At 34.3% G+C, this 18,516-nt stretch overlaps 1 pseudogene; it reads right to left on the bottom strand.

Moving 5' to 3' along the window:
• Positions 1-5,397: 5,397 nt before the first annotated feature.
• Positions 5,398-6,468, bottom strand: LOC149175170 (serine/threonine-protein phosphatase 5 pseudogene; annotated as a pseudogene).
• Between the last annotated feature and the right edge of the window lie 12,048 nt (positions 6,469-18,516).

The following is an 18,516-nucleotide window of genomic DNA, read 5'->3' on the forward strand; positions in this document are numbered from 1 at the left end:
TCGACTTGACTTGTGAGTGACTTGAATTACATATTTAAAAGAGACTCTAGTTAATTATTTTGTTTTAAGTCGACTATCCCTTATAACACGGATTATGTATTTTAATAGATGATCCCACCACCTCCTCCTTTCTTCATGAAAATCCTAATTAGCTTTTTCCTTATATCTTAGCTTAGTTGTGAAAACATGTGTAGCAGGATTTTAGACCAACAAAAAGATTCCTCATCATATGGATCCCATTCAACTATTGATATGAATAAAATAACGAGGAAATCGTTTGGAACAAACCAATAAACAATCTTAATATATTTCAAATGAGAAAACCAACAAAGACTTAATGCACATTGAATGAGGAAGGAAACCAACAATAACATTCAAATACTTATGTGACCATTATGAGCACACTAATTTTATTTCATACTTGTTGGTTTCATTATAAAATCGTTGCTTTTTTGGGTAGGTTGAATTGGGATAGGTAGGTTTACATACTAGGTTTATAAGAGTATCATACTCATTATTATTTTTGTAGTTTCATACTATTTATTTTTTTCATCTATAAGAAAATGTTATTTACTCAACTACTTGACAATGTAGATGCCATATAGGTATGTAATCTACTATTAACATGGATGTGCTTGAATCAATATTAATACATCAATATAGTTGTAATAGCATGGACAAATTAATGCTTGAGATATTAATAAATTAATTTTTTTTAAAGAAATTGGGTACGATGATTAGAATCATAACATCAACTGACCAAAGCTATCAAAATTATATGAAATTTATAATCATCATATATTAATGCATTTTTGGTTATTTTTTCTTATTCCTTTTTGTTTCACTTTATTTTATTTTTTCTCTTTTTGGAGTCACCACAAATTACAAAACAAAATATAACACAAACCAATTCTATCAAAATTAGTGTCATAACTAATGTATTTTTCTTATTCAAAATATGTGTGTAAGAGAGATATTTAGTATATTTTATAAAAAGCTTATAAATCCAATATATGAAACTCTCTAACTCTAAGGCATGATAGGGAAAATTATCCAATTAATTAAAAGATATTTTTATTTTTTCATAATCTCTTCCATATAATATTACTTCTCAAAATGAAAAAACAAAAGATGAAAAGAAGAAGAAAAAATAGTGCCCATTATTATTAGTATCTTATAATAAACATATTGAAAAAATAAAATACCATTATAATGATATCTAAAACATAAACAAAGTACTACTATACTACTATTTTACACCTAAAATATGTAGTATTACCATTAATTTTTGAATCATTATAATAACTTCAAAATGGTTGAAACAATATAGAATTCATTAAATTATATAAGCAACATCATAAACCTAATCTTTAATTAAAATTTTAATTTATTTAACGAAAGAGTTCTCAAAAACCTTAATTTGACGAACTCCATTTTTTTTAAATATGATATGAGGCCTTATCCACTTAATCATTTGTGAGTACTAACATTATTAGTTTTATATAATAATCCTAGTTAATCAATTCCTTGTACGCACATTATTATTTTTATAAAATAATCATACTTGAGAATAGGGTATCACTATACTAATATCTTGCACATGGATAAAATACCACTACCCTTATAGAGGATAAGACACGACTATAGTAACATTTAGAGATGGAATGCTAACTCTAAAGAGGTTTATGCTTATATAATGATCCCTCATGTAGATAACCATCCAAACATAATTTGGAAATATTATGACCAATGAATATAAAGAACGAGTATTTGCAAATTCCGTAGTTGAAAGATTGCTTTTTAAAGCATTGGCCCATGCTAAATGAATAATTTTTTAAAATATATTCTATAGCCTATGCCTAGATTTGAACCATTATGTAATTAACTAAAATTTGTTCTTATTTTAATCCAAAACATATTCTTATTTTAATCATTTCTTAGAGAAAATTGAGAAACACAAGTAGTCATGGACTAGCTGAAACGCTTCTTGTATTAATCCACAACTATCATTACATTCCTTGTTAACATATCTCATTTTTATATTAGACTATCGGTGGTTACAACTAACTAACTACCTTAACTACTCTCGGCTCATCAATGAAATTGACTCGACTTGTCAGTAACTCGAATTACATATTTAATATAGACTCTAGTTAATTATTCTAATTTGAGGATCTAGTAAACTAAGTTGACTATCCCTTCTAACAGGTATTATGTATTTTAATAGATGATCCCACCACCACCTCCTTTCTTCATGAAAATCCTAATTATCTTTTTCCCTATATATTAGCTTAGTCATGGAAACATGTGTAGTAGGATTTTAGACCAACAAAAAGAGTCCTCATCATTTGGATCCAATCAACTATTGATATGTATAAAATAATGAGGAAATTAACTGGAACAAGCCAATAAACAAGCTTAATATACTTCAAATGAGAAAAACAACAAATACTTAATGCACCTTGAATAAGGAAGGAAATAAACACTAACATTCAAATACTTATGTGACCATTATGAAAACACTAATTGTATTTCATACTTGTTGGTTTCATTATAAAATCGTAGCTTATTTCAGTAGGTTGCATTGGGATAAGTAGTTTATTTATTAGGTTTATAAGAGCATCAGTTTCATACTAATTCTTTTCATAGTTTCATACTAATTCTTTTTCTCATCTATAAGAAAATGTTATTTTCTCAACTACTTGACAAAGCAAACACCATATAGGTATGTCATCTACTTTTAACATGGATGTGGTTAAATCAATATTAATACATCAATATAGTTGTAATAACATGGACAAATTAATGCCTCTCATATGAATAAATTAATTTTTTTTTAAAGAATTTGGGTATGATGATTACAATTATAACATCAACTAACCTAGACCCATCAAAATTATATAGAATTTATAAACATCATATATTAATTCAATTTTGGTTATTTTTTCTAGTTCCTTTTTGTTTCACTTTATTTTATTTTTTTCTCTTTTTGGAGTCACCACCAATTACAAAACCAAAGATAACAAAAGTCAATTTTATCAAAATTAATGTCATAAGTAATGTATTTTTCTTATTCAAAATGTGTGTAAGAGAGATATTAAATTTATTTAATAAAAATCTTATAAATCCAATATGTTAAACTCTATAACTCTACATGATATAGAAACTTATCCAATTAATAAAAAATTATTGTTATTTTTTAATAATTTCTTCCATATAATATTACTTCTCAAAATGAAAAAAAAAAGTAAAAGAAGAAGAAAAAATAGTGCACATTATTATTATTATTAGTATCTTATAATAAACATATTAAAAAATAAAATATGATTATAATGATATCTCACACATAAACAAAGTACTACTATAATACTATTTTACACCTAACATACACGTATTACTACCATTAATTTTTTAATCATTAGAATAACTTTAAAATCGCTGAAAAAATATAGAATTCATTAAATTATATAACCAACATCTTAAACCTAATCTTTAATTAAAACTTTAATTTATTTAACAAAAGACTTCTTAAAAATCTTAATTTGACGAACACTAAATTTTTTTAAATATGGTATGAGGCCTTGTCCACTTAATCATTTCTGAGTAATCACATTATTAGTTTTATATAATAATCCTAGTTAATCATTTATTTGTACCCACATTATTAGTCTTATATAATAATCATACTTGAGAATAGGGTGCCACTATACTAATACTTGCACATGGATAAAATACCACTACCCTACTATAGCATAAGACACAACTATAGTAACATTTACACATGGAATGATAACTCTAAAAAGATTTATGCTTATAGAATGATCCTTCATGTAGGTAACCATTGACGCAAGTAAAACTTGCATAACCCAGAATCTTTCCCATTCTCATGCATATAAAAATGCACCTCAAATAATTGCCCAAATAAAACTTCAATCTCTGGCAAATTCACACACTATCATTCGCGGAAGCTCCTCAATCATATGGTTCAAAACCCAATATATATATGCGCCTTTCTCCATTCGGCATACCAAGCTGTCTCACGCACATTCAACTGCAGGTTATAATTTTCCCCCAGTTCACAAGATACGCATACCTTGTTATCATTCGGGTTCGCTTATCAAACAATACGACCTCTGATTGCTTGAAGTCAGATTTCAATCTGCTGCAAACAGGTTCATGTTAACGCTGCAACTCAGCATTTCCCCTGTGTTTGAATTTATCTCATTCTTATGGTTCCCTTCCTCAATCCTTTGACTGATGTCGCTCCATACATAGTTTCGAATGACCAAGTTAACAAATTTCCCAAGGCTACAACTTAACACTCCTGCTCTGCGTTTGATGCAACACCGCTCCCTCTGCGTCCTCAACACATTTACCTTTTACCAATTCCAATGCATTCAGTTCATTTCCACTGCTCTCTGGCATTCCACAAATCGACTTTTGAATCTTCACTCTGCACCTCCGGCATTTATCGATTACCGTTCCCTCGGTTCAAAATAGATAGAAAACAAATCTTGCACCCTTTCTACATTCCATCTTGTCCAATGCTCAGGACCTGTGTCTACAACCCTCAACAATACCATCAAATCCAAAACCCAAACTAACATATAAGTCGATTTCATTACTGACCTTGAAGGCTCACTATTAATTATCAACTAATTTTTGCAAAAACTCTGTTCCATATAGAACTTGCGCCTTTCAATGATTCCACTTACAATCACTTCCAATAATTGTGCCAACATTTATTTCGTTATTACTTCGAGTTTGGTGTTAGAATTCATTCTCAATACAACCCCAATTATAGAAATGAAATGTACACCTGTTCATATAAATCGATACACACAATTCTGAAAAACACTTTTCACATTAACAAATGGAATACTTACAAACTTTGTCTTTGCCAAATATTCAACATTCATGACCTTCCAATTGCCTTGAAGCTTATAACTTTGGCTATCCAAGCCTCACCTCTCCTCCCTCCTCCTTTTTTCAGAAAGAAGTTATACATAAGTCATAGCTAACTACTTCTTTCCGCACATGAAAGAATTAGTTATTCAGTTATAACTCAATATTTATCATCTTTTAACTAAACTAGACCACTTTTAACTACTTACCCTTATTGAAATTAACACAAATTTAATAACTTAGTCTTCCTCAAGTCTTGCATTTAGCCACAACATGTGACCACCCCGTCACATTGCTGGCCCGGTCTAGATGCTCCTGCATCAAACTCTCACGGTTGAAAACATTCATGATCTCCTGATCATGTGCTTTCAAAAAGGAATGAAGAAAAATAAAAATTCCTCCTCGATCCCAGACTTTGTCCTGGAGTTGTCTATATGATCTGCTCCTCCATTTAGGCGGCATGTTAGTTGATTCCTACTTCATCTTCCTTCTCTAGTCACAATAGTTTGGAGCTGAAAACACTGTAATAAGTTTGCCGTCGTGTTCAATTTCATAATCTTCCTCTTTAACTTCATGAGACCTGACCACCTGCATAAGATTGTTTTCTTGGAAAAATATTTTGGTCACATCTTCTCCAAAAGACAAACCAACATCTCGTTTGCAGGGTCCACTCCCTTTATGGGGCTGTGAATCACTCCAAAGTATTTCACACATCAGACCCTCTTCAGGGGGCTCATGGAATCGAACAATTTCTTTGATATCATCGAGTCTTATATCATCAACGCTAAAAAGACTATTACAGACAACAAGACTCTTGTCATTGAGGACATGAGCCAAAGGCAAGTAGCAAAACACTTCAGCGATATGCTCAACCATGCTTCCACTGTACTTGGACTTGACTTCGCCCTCAAAACTATAAATCTGGTTCATACTCTTGCTTTCATGATTTCCTCTTTCAAGGCAGAGTTCAGTTGGACACATACACTTGAATACAAATAGCACGAGTATGACTTCAACTGAAAATGATCCTCAATCAACAAAATTACCATTAAGAAGATAAGGATTGTCCTCCGAAGGAAGCCTACTAACCTCAAAGATGTTAAAAAGGTCATAATACTGACCATGGATGTCATCAAATATAGTGAATTGCTTTCCATTCGGAATATTGATGTCAACCAGTGATGGCATCGCCTCCAGCAAATCCTTTACTTGCAGTGATATTTGAAATGCACACCTTCTATGTATGTTTTCCAAATTCTTGAAGTCATCCATCACTTTCTTTATAAATTCCAATGTTATATTTTCTCCTTCTATTCCATGTTGTTGCTCTACCTTTATTGAATGAAAATCAATGGAATCAACAACAGAATGATTCACAAGATCATTCACTGAGATGGCCTCAATAAATCTAATTTTTTTGACTGTCGTTTCGGTCTCTTCAAGCTTTTTGGTGGCATCAGGATCATTTGGACAAATTCTCTTACCCTGCTGAAAATTTTTTTGTACTTCGCTGATCACTTTTTCTGATGCTGCCAACCTTTGCCTTCTGGTCTGCTTCAACATCAGTTTCTTTATGTTCTCAATCTTTGTTTCCAGTCGATCTTCTTGCTGGTCTTCTTCATTAACTCTCCCTTCCTGCTTTAGCTAGTTGCTGTTGTCCAGCTGCATCTTCCTCTGTTTCACACATTCAGACTGTGTGTCTCCTTTCAACAGTATTCCAATTGGCGATTCTGGACCTTCTTCTTTCATCAACACTTCAGTGTGTTGATTTAACTCCAAAGAGTTTTCAAGTTTTTCCCCTGCATCATCTATTCTAATAAGGCTTCCTTGCCCTGGTTCACAATCGTGAGCTTCCTCCCCTGCTTCTACTTCTTTTACTGCAAACCTCTTGCATTCTTCACCAGGTACTGGTGCTTTTAACCATTTCTCCAGTAGCTCTAGCTCCTTCTCCCATACATTAGCTTCTTGATGAGCGTTTCTTTCTTTTTCTCCTTGATCCTATTGTTGACTTTTTGTCACTATCATCTCTTCTTCCTTTTCTTCACCTTTTGCTAGGTGAATTTATACTTCATGTCGTCTTCCTTTAGGTACGTTTTCCAAGTTGATCAACTCAACATCTCCCATGGTTGACTCAACCATGCCTATCATCTTGACAGCGTGATGATCTTCTACTATGTTTTCAGAAATCATGGTCTCTTTTTCATGGACTTCCTTGACAATCTCCATTGGTTGTCCCTTTTCACCTTTATATGTTGCTTTCACTAATATTTTTGGGCTCCCATATTCTATGCAGTTTTCCCTTCCAAGACTGTCAGCTATATTCCATGTGGGTGACACTGAATTGCTTGAAAACGATGTTGAGGAGCCATTGGGCGGAGAGGAACAATAGCCAGGACCACATGCTTCCTGCCAAGAAACATCTCTACCAACTTTGGGCAACCCTTTATCACCGTGAAGACAAGATGTTGGCAACTTAACCTTTCCTTCAATTGATTTTATGTCCCCGCCTGCCAATTTTTCAAGGGAACCGGCTTGATACGCATCCCAAACCACAGGAACAAAACAAGGTTGATCGCTACATTTGATGGCTTTTCTGCCAGGTTTTCGTTGGCCAACCAATAGAAAATTAAACGATGATTTTTCTTCCACTTCCTGTTGCACTGATATCTTCACGTCATTTAAACCCTCCTTGACCTCTTATGTCTCTCTCAGACTGCTCTTGGAAATTTGCACATCCCTTGCAGAATATTTTTTAGCTGTTACATCTTGAATTAACGAATTCTTTTCTACTGATAAAATACTCTTCCTGATGCTCATCTGGCCTTCTTGCATACCTGAACTTCCTTCGGGCGGCAACATCGTAGCCAAGATTGCTGACAAGGGCGTATGCAACAAACAGTCATCAAGCTGTTGTGGAACATCAATTACTTTATTTGCGTCTTTCCCATCAGTTTTACCTTCTGTCACTAATTCAACCTGTTTCTCTGAATTTCTTTCTAGTCTTCCTGTCAACATTTTAGTATGCTGATGCAAGTTCTCTTCTGAACTTTTGAGATCCTCATACGATTTCACCTCTTCCTCATCATCATCCAGAGATATTCCTTCCTCTGGCTTGCAGATAACTTCATATGTTTCATCTGCTTCCCCTACTTCTTCAAGCATTTTCCTCTGAACAAATTTGCCTGCGGCATCTTCCATTCTTATCCTTGACTCAAAGAATTTAAGTTTCTTTGTCCATAAGGCAATCTCCTTTTTCTTCCACCTCATTTGTAATGAGTGCCAAATCACCTTCTTTCCTTTTAATGGAAAGTTCCATCCTCTTTTCTGGTCTTCTAGTTCTTGTAGCAACTCTGTCAACATCTCCAATCTTGCTTTCATGTCATCAAGTTGCTTGTCAAGCTCCTCTTGACTCATCCTCTTCATGCCCTTTGTCTTGGCATTCTTTCCTCCATAGTGTCTTTCTTCAGAACCTCTGCAATGATCCTCCATCATATTTTTCTTCATCCTCTTCTTGAGCTTCTCTCTCTACTGCAACAGCTTCAAGTACAAACGCACCGCTGCTTTCTTCTTCCGAGTATTTATCTCCTGAAAGATTCTTTTCCATACTTGTGACAGCTTCACAAGATTGCGCATCCTCCTCAGTAAAACCTGTAATCACATCACAATTGTCAGCTATGAAAACACAAGATTTTACATCATCTAGTTGATCTGGATCTGCCCAATAACCCAAGAAATCATCAATGATCTCCTCCTCAGTTTCACCAATGGAAACCTCCACTTTCAACTCAGCATCTCTGAATTATTCACGACTCAACTGTATACTCATCATCTGCTCGAGCTTCCTCAGCTCTTCTGTTAATTGCATGTTTATCTGTTGATCTCTTTTCTGTTGTAGCCTCTGCCACTTCGCTCTCTTCAGGGAAAATTTTAAGAACCCCCCCTAAATTTATAAATATAATAAATGGGCGAATCTCCATGGTATATAGGAAAAATGAAAGGCGATTTTATCAATAATATAATATGTATATATAATTTTTTGGCGAATCTCTCACCAGGCATGGCGAATATTTTACTCGATTATAAAATCTTGTAAGATCTTGGCGAGTCTTTCACTAAATAATAAAACTTTGTAAAGTCCTAGCGAATCTTAGCATAGGCTACATGCTGGTTTAATTCCCCCATTTAAATAGGCTACATTCCAGGTGAATACCATGGGTCAATACCATGTACCATTTTGGTGAATACCATGGGTCAATACCATGTGCCATTTTTATTTTTATTAATTCTAATATTAGGGTTAATAATGGTTTTTTGCATGGTATTAATAACAATCTAGTCCATGGTATTTGTCCCATAGTATTTTGGCCATAGGTTTCACCTAAATATAACCCATTTTTTGAGTGTTCGTAAATATAAGGTGACTTATGGAGTAAATATAAAAAAATGTTTTATTTGTTTACCTTAAGAAATTTACTGCATAACATAAATAAATACTGAGAGGAATAAATATAAAATTAACCAGCAATAACCATAAACACATAAATACACATGTTTATCCAGGAAAACCCCAAATCCGGGGTAAAACCCAACCTAATAAGATTTCATTAGCATTGGTCAAAACCCTGGCCAATCCGACCAAGTGAACCTACACCACTCACCTCCAGGTCTTGCATTACAATTAAGTCCTTCCAGCCTTTTATAAGCTCCATTACATATAATATCATGGGCGAAATACCATGGGTGCACAATACCATGTGCCCCAAAACCATCACTGTTTAACCTGGTCAACTTTGACTCTATTCTGAGTCAAGTTTACCTAACAATATTCCCCCCTTAAACTTCACTTGGGGTTCCTACTAACTCCATGGGTGCACAATACCATGTGCCCCAAAACCATCACTATTTAACCTGATCAACTTTGACTCTATCCTGAGTCAAGTTTACCTAGCAATATTCCCCTCTTAAACTTGACTTGGGGTTCCTTGACTAACTCCAGCCAAACCTGCTAAGTGAGACAATCCCGCTCACTCTAGCTCTTACACCCCTCAGAGTTTTTACCTAGGGTATTGTTAACCCGACATCCCCTCTATCACCTAGGTTTAACCCAGACTTTACCGGTGATCACCGAGGGGTACACATGCCTTATCAGGTCTTACAGTAGTATGCCCATTTACATGCAATAATTTTGACTTCATTATTTTTTTTTTGTTTATTGTTGCTGCGATCCATCCTCTTTCAATTTGATTTGATCAAAAACTTCTATCAAACCACTCCAACTGGGAGAACCTCATAGATTCCAACACTGGTGGCGCCTCACGTAGCATAAAAACGTAGCAGAAAACGAACAATTTTGGAAGTTGCGTGAACAATTTTCTTCTGATGACCTGCATGCAGCCCACGCCTACTCCATCTTTCAACATGGCATAGAACACATAGGGAATATCCCTTATCGATTCTCTACGAAAAGGCTTCCAACAAAATCAACCTTGAATTTTAATATTACCAAAGGTATTTCTCAACCTTCTTTAAATAGTCACATGAATCCCGAAGCATGTTCCAAACCAGTAAATATCGCAAACTCTCCTCGAGGTTCTTCCGCGTACGATTGTTCCACCATTATTTTCTAGACCTAGATCTGTAAAATGGTTGCATTGATCTCATCAGCCACTATAAACCCCTGGCATCAAAGAATACCTTTGAAGCCAATATTTGGGTCCAATACCAGTTGTTAAGAAATTTACTGCATGACATAAATAATTACTGAGAGGAATAAATATAAGAAAAAACCAGCAACAACCATAAACACATAAACACGCCATAAACACATAAACACGCATGTTTATTCGGGAAAACCCCAAATCCAGGGAAAAACCCAACCTAATAAGATCTCATTAGCAGTGGCCAAAACCCTAGCCAATCTGACCAAGTGAGTCTTCACCACTCACCTCCAGGCATTTCCTTACAATGAAGTCCTTCCAGCTTTTTATAAGCTCCATTACATATAATACCACCGGCAGAATACCATGGGTGCACAATACCATGTGCCCCAAAACCATCACTATTTAACCTGGTCAACTTTGACTCTATCTCAAGTCAAGTTTACCTAACAATTTATATTTTTATTAATTTACCATACCTTTTTTACAAATATGGTATTTGGCCCATAGGATTCACTTAAATAAAACCTCTTTCTTGAGCCTTCATAAATAGAATGAGGGTTATGGACTAAATATAAAAAGAGGTTTTATTTATTTACGATACGTCTAGTTTATTTATATTTTTATTTATTTACCATACCTTTTGAGTAAGTATAAAAATACGTTTTATTTATTTACCATACCTCCACTTTACTTATATTTTTATTTGTTTACACCCTTACATGTATATAAGGTGACTTATGGAGTAAATATAAAAAATGTTTTATTTATTTACCATACCTCTCATTTATTTATATTTTTATTAATTTACCATACCTCTTTTATAAATATGGTATTTGGCCCATAGGATTCACTTAAATAAAACCTATTCTTGAAAATGGGCGAATGGATTCACTTAAATAAAACCTATTCTTGAAAATGGGCGAATGGAAGGTTGTAAGTCCTAATTTCAAGGGCTAAATTTACCTTTTTTACCCTCTCCCTTAAAATAAGGTGGGCTATTTGAGGTGATTTGTAAAAATGTACTATGATACAAAATATTCGCCCACTAAAAATTTAAAACCCCTTAATTTCACCAAAGGGCGAACATTCGCCCCTAAAATTATCCTTGGCTCTCTTCCTCATATTCCAACCATGTATTTGGTCTGTCATATTTTCCCGTAACAATTCCATCAATAACTCAAGATGAACTTCGATCTCAACTTTCTCTTTCTCATACTCTTCATCAGTCAACTGTTGTCTTATGCCATTTACCTTGATATCTTCTTTCTCCATCTTTCTACTGTGGCCTCTTTCTGAACCTCTGCTCTCTCCTTCATGACTTTCAATAGTCATCTCCTTCGCCACGAGTTTCTCACCCATGAGTTGCACCAAGCCTCTATAACAACAAACTCTTCTGCTGCCACTTACCTCACCAATCCCTTCCTTCGGATCTGGTATTTTGGTTATCACTCGGTCCTCTACTGGAACCTTTCAAGCATTTCTCCATTGCTCCTTCAGGCTTCACTCATCTGCAACTTTATTCAACCTCTTTTGAATCTTCAGGTTCTGCCACATTAACTTAGAATCCTTTGTTGGACTCCTCTATCACTGCTCTATAGCTGTGATTTGCTTCTTCCTGTTGAGACTTTCTTCACTATGCCTGTAAACCAAATTATTCAAGCATAACCTTCAAACTAGAGTTAAATAATACTTTGTTAGCTCACCTTCAAGATCCTATTGATCTTGGTTCCTTCCTCAACTGCACTGCATCCTTGTGCTGCAATCTTCATTAGTTTCAAAATATGACATTCATTCATCAAATGAAATTAACTTAATTAAAAAAAAAAAAAACTTGATTCTTCACACAGAGCTATTCCAGCTCTGATACCAACAATGACGCAAGTAAAACTTGCATAGCCCAGAATCTTTCCCATTCCCATGCATATAAAAATGCACCTCAAATAATTTCCCAAATAAAACTTCAATATCTGTCAAACTCACACACTATCATTTGCAGAAGCTCCTCAATCATATGGTTAAAAACCCAATATATATATATGTGTCTTTCTCCATTCAGAATACCAAGCTGTCTCACGCACATTCAGCTACAGGTTATAATTTTCCCCCAATTCACAAGATACACATACCTTGTTATCATTCAGGTTCGCTTATCAAACAATACAACCTCTGATTGCTTAAATTCGGATTTCAATTTGTTGCAAATAGGTTCATGTTAACGCTGCAACTCTGCATTTCCCCTGTGTTTGAATTTATCTCTCTCTTATGGTCCCCTTCCTCAATCCTTTGGCTGATGCCGCTCCATACACAGTTTCGAATGACCAGGTTCACAAATTTCCCAAGGCTGCAACTTAACACTCCTGCTCTGTGTTTGATGCAACACCACTCCCTCTGCATCCTCAACGCATTTATCTTTTACCAATTCCAACACTTTCAGTTCATTTCCCTGCTCTCTGGCATTCCACAATTTGACTTTTGAATCTTCATTCTGCACCTCCGGCATTTATCGATTACTGTTCCCTTGGTTCAAAATAGATAGAAAACAAATCCTACACCCTTTCTGCATTCCATCTTGTTCAATGCTCAGGACCTGTGTCTACAACCCTCAACAATACCATCAGATCCAAAACCCAAACTAACATATAAGTTGATTTCATTACTAACCTTGAAGGCTCACTATTAATTATCAACTAATGTTTGCAAAAACTCTGTTCCATATAGAACTTGTGCCTTTCAATGACTCCACTTACAATCAGTTCCAGTAATTGTGCCAACATTTATTTCGGTATTACTTCTAGTTCGGTGTTAGAATGTATTCTCAATACAACCCCAGTTACGGAAATGAAATGTACACCTGTTCGTATAAATCGATACACACAATTCTGAAAAACACTTTTCACATTAACAAATGGAATACTTACAAACTTTGTCTTTGCCAGATATTCAACATTCATGGCCTTCCAATTGCCTGGAGGCTTATAACTTTGGCTGTCCAAGCCTCACCTCTCCTCCCTCCTTCTTTTTTTTTCAGAAAGAAGTTATACATAAGTCATAGCTAACTACTTCTTTCCACACATGAAAGAATTAGTTATTCAGTTATAACTCAATCTTTATCATCATTTAACTAAACTAGACCACTTTTAACTACCTACCCTTATTGAAATTAACACAAATTTAACAAATAAGTCTTCCTCAAGTCTTGCATTTAGCCACAACATGTGACAACCCCGTCACATTGCTGACCCGGTCTAGATGCTCTTGCATCAACCATCCAAACATAATTTGGAAATAATATGACCAATGAATATAAAGAACGAGTACTTGCAAATTCCATAGTTAAAATATTGTTTTTTAAAGCATTGTCCCATGCTAAAAGAATAACTTTTTAAAATATATTTTATATCCTATGCCTATATTTGAAGCATTATTGAGATAACCAAAATTTATTCTTATTTTAAATCAAAATTTATTGTTATTTTAATCCAAAATTTATTCTTATTTTAATCATTTCCTAGACAAAATTGGGAAACACAAGTAGTGGTAGACTAGTCAAAGCACTTCTTGTATTAATCCCCAGCTATCATTACATTCCTTGTTAACATATCTCATCTTTATATTAGACTATCAGTAGTTACAACTAACTAACTACCTTAACTACTCAGTTAGTTGACCTAATAGGGAAATCGACTCGACTTGTTAGTGACTTGAATTATATATTTAATAGAGACTCTAGTTAATTATTTTGATTTTAGGATCTACTAAACTTGAACAAACATCCTATCGACTCTTATGTTGTTCCTTTACACACATGATTACAAATCTTTTATTTGAACTTATTAATTGCTTCATTTGATTAGCAGCAATTAAATTCAAATCATTTTTGTTTTGATGTGCCCTGACAATAAATTCAACCCCATCTTTCTTAAGGTGATATTTATGTTGTCTTGTAAAATACTGCATCACAATCATAAAGATAAGGACTTCCTAAGACAACTCCACATATGTCTACTGGAACCACATCTAATTCCACTTCATCAATGTAATTAGATGTAATGGAAAATCTTAATTGACACTGTTTGGTGACTTTTATCTGAGTTTATTTATTTAGCCATCCTAGTGGGTAAGGTCTTGTATGATTCCGTGTTTCCAAACCCAAATTCTTAACTAAATATTCAAATATTAGATTGGCCTGTGATCCACTGTCAGACATTGTATCTATCTTTGTGTGCTTAGAAGTTATACTTATGTTAAAAAATTCAACTCTTTTATCGTCATTTGAAGGATTTATGTTTGATGAAGATGCAATAGTATTCGAACTTGAACTAGTGTTAGAATTTTTACCTGTCATAACCATTGCATCTATCCTCCTTTCATCACCTGAATCTGAACCTAGGTCTTGCTGGATTGCTTCAATTGCCTTCTTTTCATCCTTCTCCTCAAGGAACTTTTTGAGCTTAAGTTCTGGATGAAGTTTCCAACACTTAGATTCATCATGACTAATTCTCTAGCAATGAGAATAAGTAGGTCTTTCCTTCTGAGCTATCGCTGATTTCTTTCTCTTCGAATTGTTCTTCCCTTTACTGTCATTGGAATCTTTGATTTCCAAATCTTTGGATGATTGCGATGAAAACTTGAATGGTCTGCCACCTAATTCAATATGTATGGCCTAAACACACACTTCATCAAAATCATCAGGATTAAACATCAATAATATATGCTGCAAATATGAATGTAAACTGACGATGTATTTTAATAAATTTTCACGTGTATCCAATGAAATACCAAGCGCCAATGCTTTCTTTTTGAACTCCTGAGTAAACTCTTGAACACTCTGCCCTTTACCTTGCCTCAAATGTTGCCAATCAATAACATCTTGCTACATGTATCCTAAGGATAGAGTTGTTTCCTAAGAGCTTTTAAAAACTTAGACCATGAAAAGATGGCTTTTCCTCTACACTTTACATCTATATGAGTTTTACTTTCCCACCAGATTAAATTTGTTCCCCCCATTCTAAGTGTAGCTAACTGAATTTTCATTTTATTGTCAAAAATGTTCTCAATACGACAATAAACTTCTAACTTCTTAATCCAGTTATCTAACTTTTCAATATTCATTTCACCATCATAAATAGGTAAGTCAAATTTTACATCAAGTTTCAAAAGAGATGTTTTATTAGGTTTCTTTTCTGTTACAGATTCTGCACTGGAAGAAGAAGAAGAAGATGATGATGATGGAGATGATGGAGGTGAAGGTGGCTTATCATCCTTGCCTTTACCTTTGTCCTTGTTCGATGTCTTTGAAGAAGAAGTCACATCTCTCGCCTTCTTGTCTTCGTAGAGTTCTCCCAACATCTGCTGCATCATCAAGAATGCTTGCTAAAACTATTCATCATTCATTTTAGCTTCAGTGTTTTCACCTGCATCAGATCCTGTCATGGTCAACTTATGAACGACTCATCGCTTTCCAATCTCTAGATCAAAATACTCAAGGATTCCTTCTCCTCATTGTGACTTTGACCTGGTTAACATTCAATGGAAAAATTCTACAAACACAACCTGCTCTGGTACCAAATTATATGATCTAAAATTATCGTATGTTAAAACTGATGTAGAATTGATTAGCCTTTAATGAATTGAATGTTAGCTGAAAGTGCAGAAACTGAGAGAACTGCTTGAGAAGAAATACTTTACGACAGCTGATAAAACATAAGTAAGACGAAAAACAGTAATGAAAATAGCAAATACACAGTGATACCAGACAATAAGATTGATTATAGAGTTCGTCCCTGATGGACTACGTCTCTAAGTCCACTTTCAAGATGGGCAACTGCTTTATTTGGATTGAAACATAAGTCGTCGATTACACAGAGATTTTACCAAACTGAACATGCACATAGGCACGTTTGGTCATTGTCAAAGGATAGCTCTCTGAACTAGCTTTCCAACGCCTATCATGGTTCCCAATTCCAACTCTAGATGCTCCTGTTACACTGAAAACAAAAACAACCTCTAACCTCTAGAATCTGCATACAAAAGCCAAAACCACTCTAATGTCTTTCTCCATGACAAAAAGGTGAATTTATAGCTTGTTTGGGTTCATTCGATCTCTCTTAGGCTCAGATAGGCATGAATGTTGTTGTATTAATAGTTTAGTGGCTCGATCTTGTTACAAGAGGACATATTTCTACCTAGTCACATGGTGGTTATATCAATAATAGCACAAACCTTAACAAAACCCATAAATAGACATTGGGTTATCTTGGCAGTTAATAAACAATGCGTTGGCTTAACTACCCATGTGAACAGTTGTTTTCTCTCAGCGGTTGACTGTTGGATTGACACCTAATGGTTTATCCGCCCAGTGGTTCCGGTGACTCCCCCCAATTGTTCTCATGCGTGGCAATGATTGGCAATAGTTTGGCGATTCTGACGCAGTCTCCCCACCATGGTTTGCATATACATTCACATGGTTACTATCTCGCTGTGGTGACCTTGTGGTTTCGAAGCCCTGAGGGCTTACCTACCTCTGTTCACATGTCAACATCTCCCACCAGTTTCCAAGCCAATGGTTAACCTACGACATTACCTCCGCCTATTCACATGCCTCATGACTGTGGTCTTCTCCGATGCGATTAGAGGCCAGTGGTTAACTATGTTGTTTATTTTGTAATGTTTTTATGATTTTGAATGTTTTGTAATGGTCCGAATAGGTTTAGATTTAGGTTTTTAGGGTTTTAATAATATTTTAAGTCATAGGTTTAACACCATAGCTTAGTGTTAGGACTTTAGCATAGGTTTTAGTCACATAGGTTTATATAAAGACTTTAGGTCATGTATTTTAGTGTTAGCTTTATACTTTACATCACTTTGATCCTGAAAACCCATTTATGACCTAATGTCACAATACGACATTAGCAACATTTGTCACATGACGACAAACCTGTCAACATCAAAACCTATGAGTGGACGACAAAACCCACATCGACACCAAATCCTGCAAAGTGGATGACAACCTCATGTCGACAACCCAAATCCTGCGAGGCGAACGACAAACACATGTCGTCGACCAAATCCTGGCAGAACTGACAACAAACACATGTCGACAGCCAGGTACAAACCATATCAAGTGAACACCATGAAAAACCATAGACATCACCTAAACAACCTCAACCATCAACAACACTATCGAAACTGAACGACACCAGACTGAATTGTTGACGATGACATTGAACACTGACAATGAACCTGTGCTACTGATCTGACAAGATCCTCTTGGATCAATAGGGAAACTTATCCAATTAATAAAATAATCTTTTTATTTTTTAATAATTTATTCCATATAATATTACTTCTCAAAATGAGAACAAATATTGCCCATTATTATTAATATCTTATAATAAAACTATTAAAAAATAAAATACCATTATAATGATATCTAACACATAAATAAAACACTATTATAATACTATTTCACACCTAAAATATATAGTATCATTAATATTTGAATCATTATAATAACTTTAAAATGGTTGAAAAAATATATAACTCATTAAATTATATAACCAACATCTTAAACCTAATCTTTAATTAAAATTAAAATTTATTTAATAAAAGAGTTCTTAAAAACCTTAATTTGATGACTCTTAAAATTTTAAAATATGATAGGAGGCCTTATCCATTTAGTCATTTCTGAGTACTCACATTATTAGCTTTATATAATAATCCTAGTTAATCATTTCCTTGTACCCACATTATTAGTTTTATATAATAATCATACTTGAGAATAAAGTACCACTATACTAATATCTCGCACATGGATATAATAATACTACCTTACTAGAGAATAAGACATGACTATAGTAACATTTATAGGGGATAAGAGACCATTGTTTAGTTTTTCCATCATAATACTAACTCTGAAAAAAAATTATGTTTATAGAATGATCCCTAATAT

The sequence above is a fragment of the Pinus tabuliformis genome, chromosome 4_1, assembly GCF_031772625.1.
Source record: "Pinus tabuliformis cultivar Carrire ecotype Pingquan chromosome 4_1, CPIR1, whole genome shotgun sequence".
Classification (NCBI taxonomy): Eukaryota; Viridiplantae; Streptophyta; class Pinopsida; order Pinales; family Pinaceae; genus Pinus; species Pinus tabuliformis.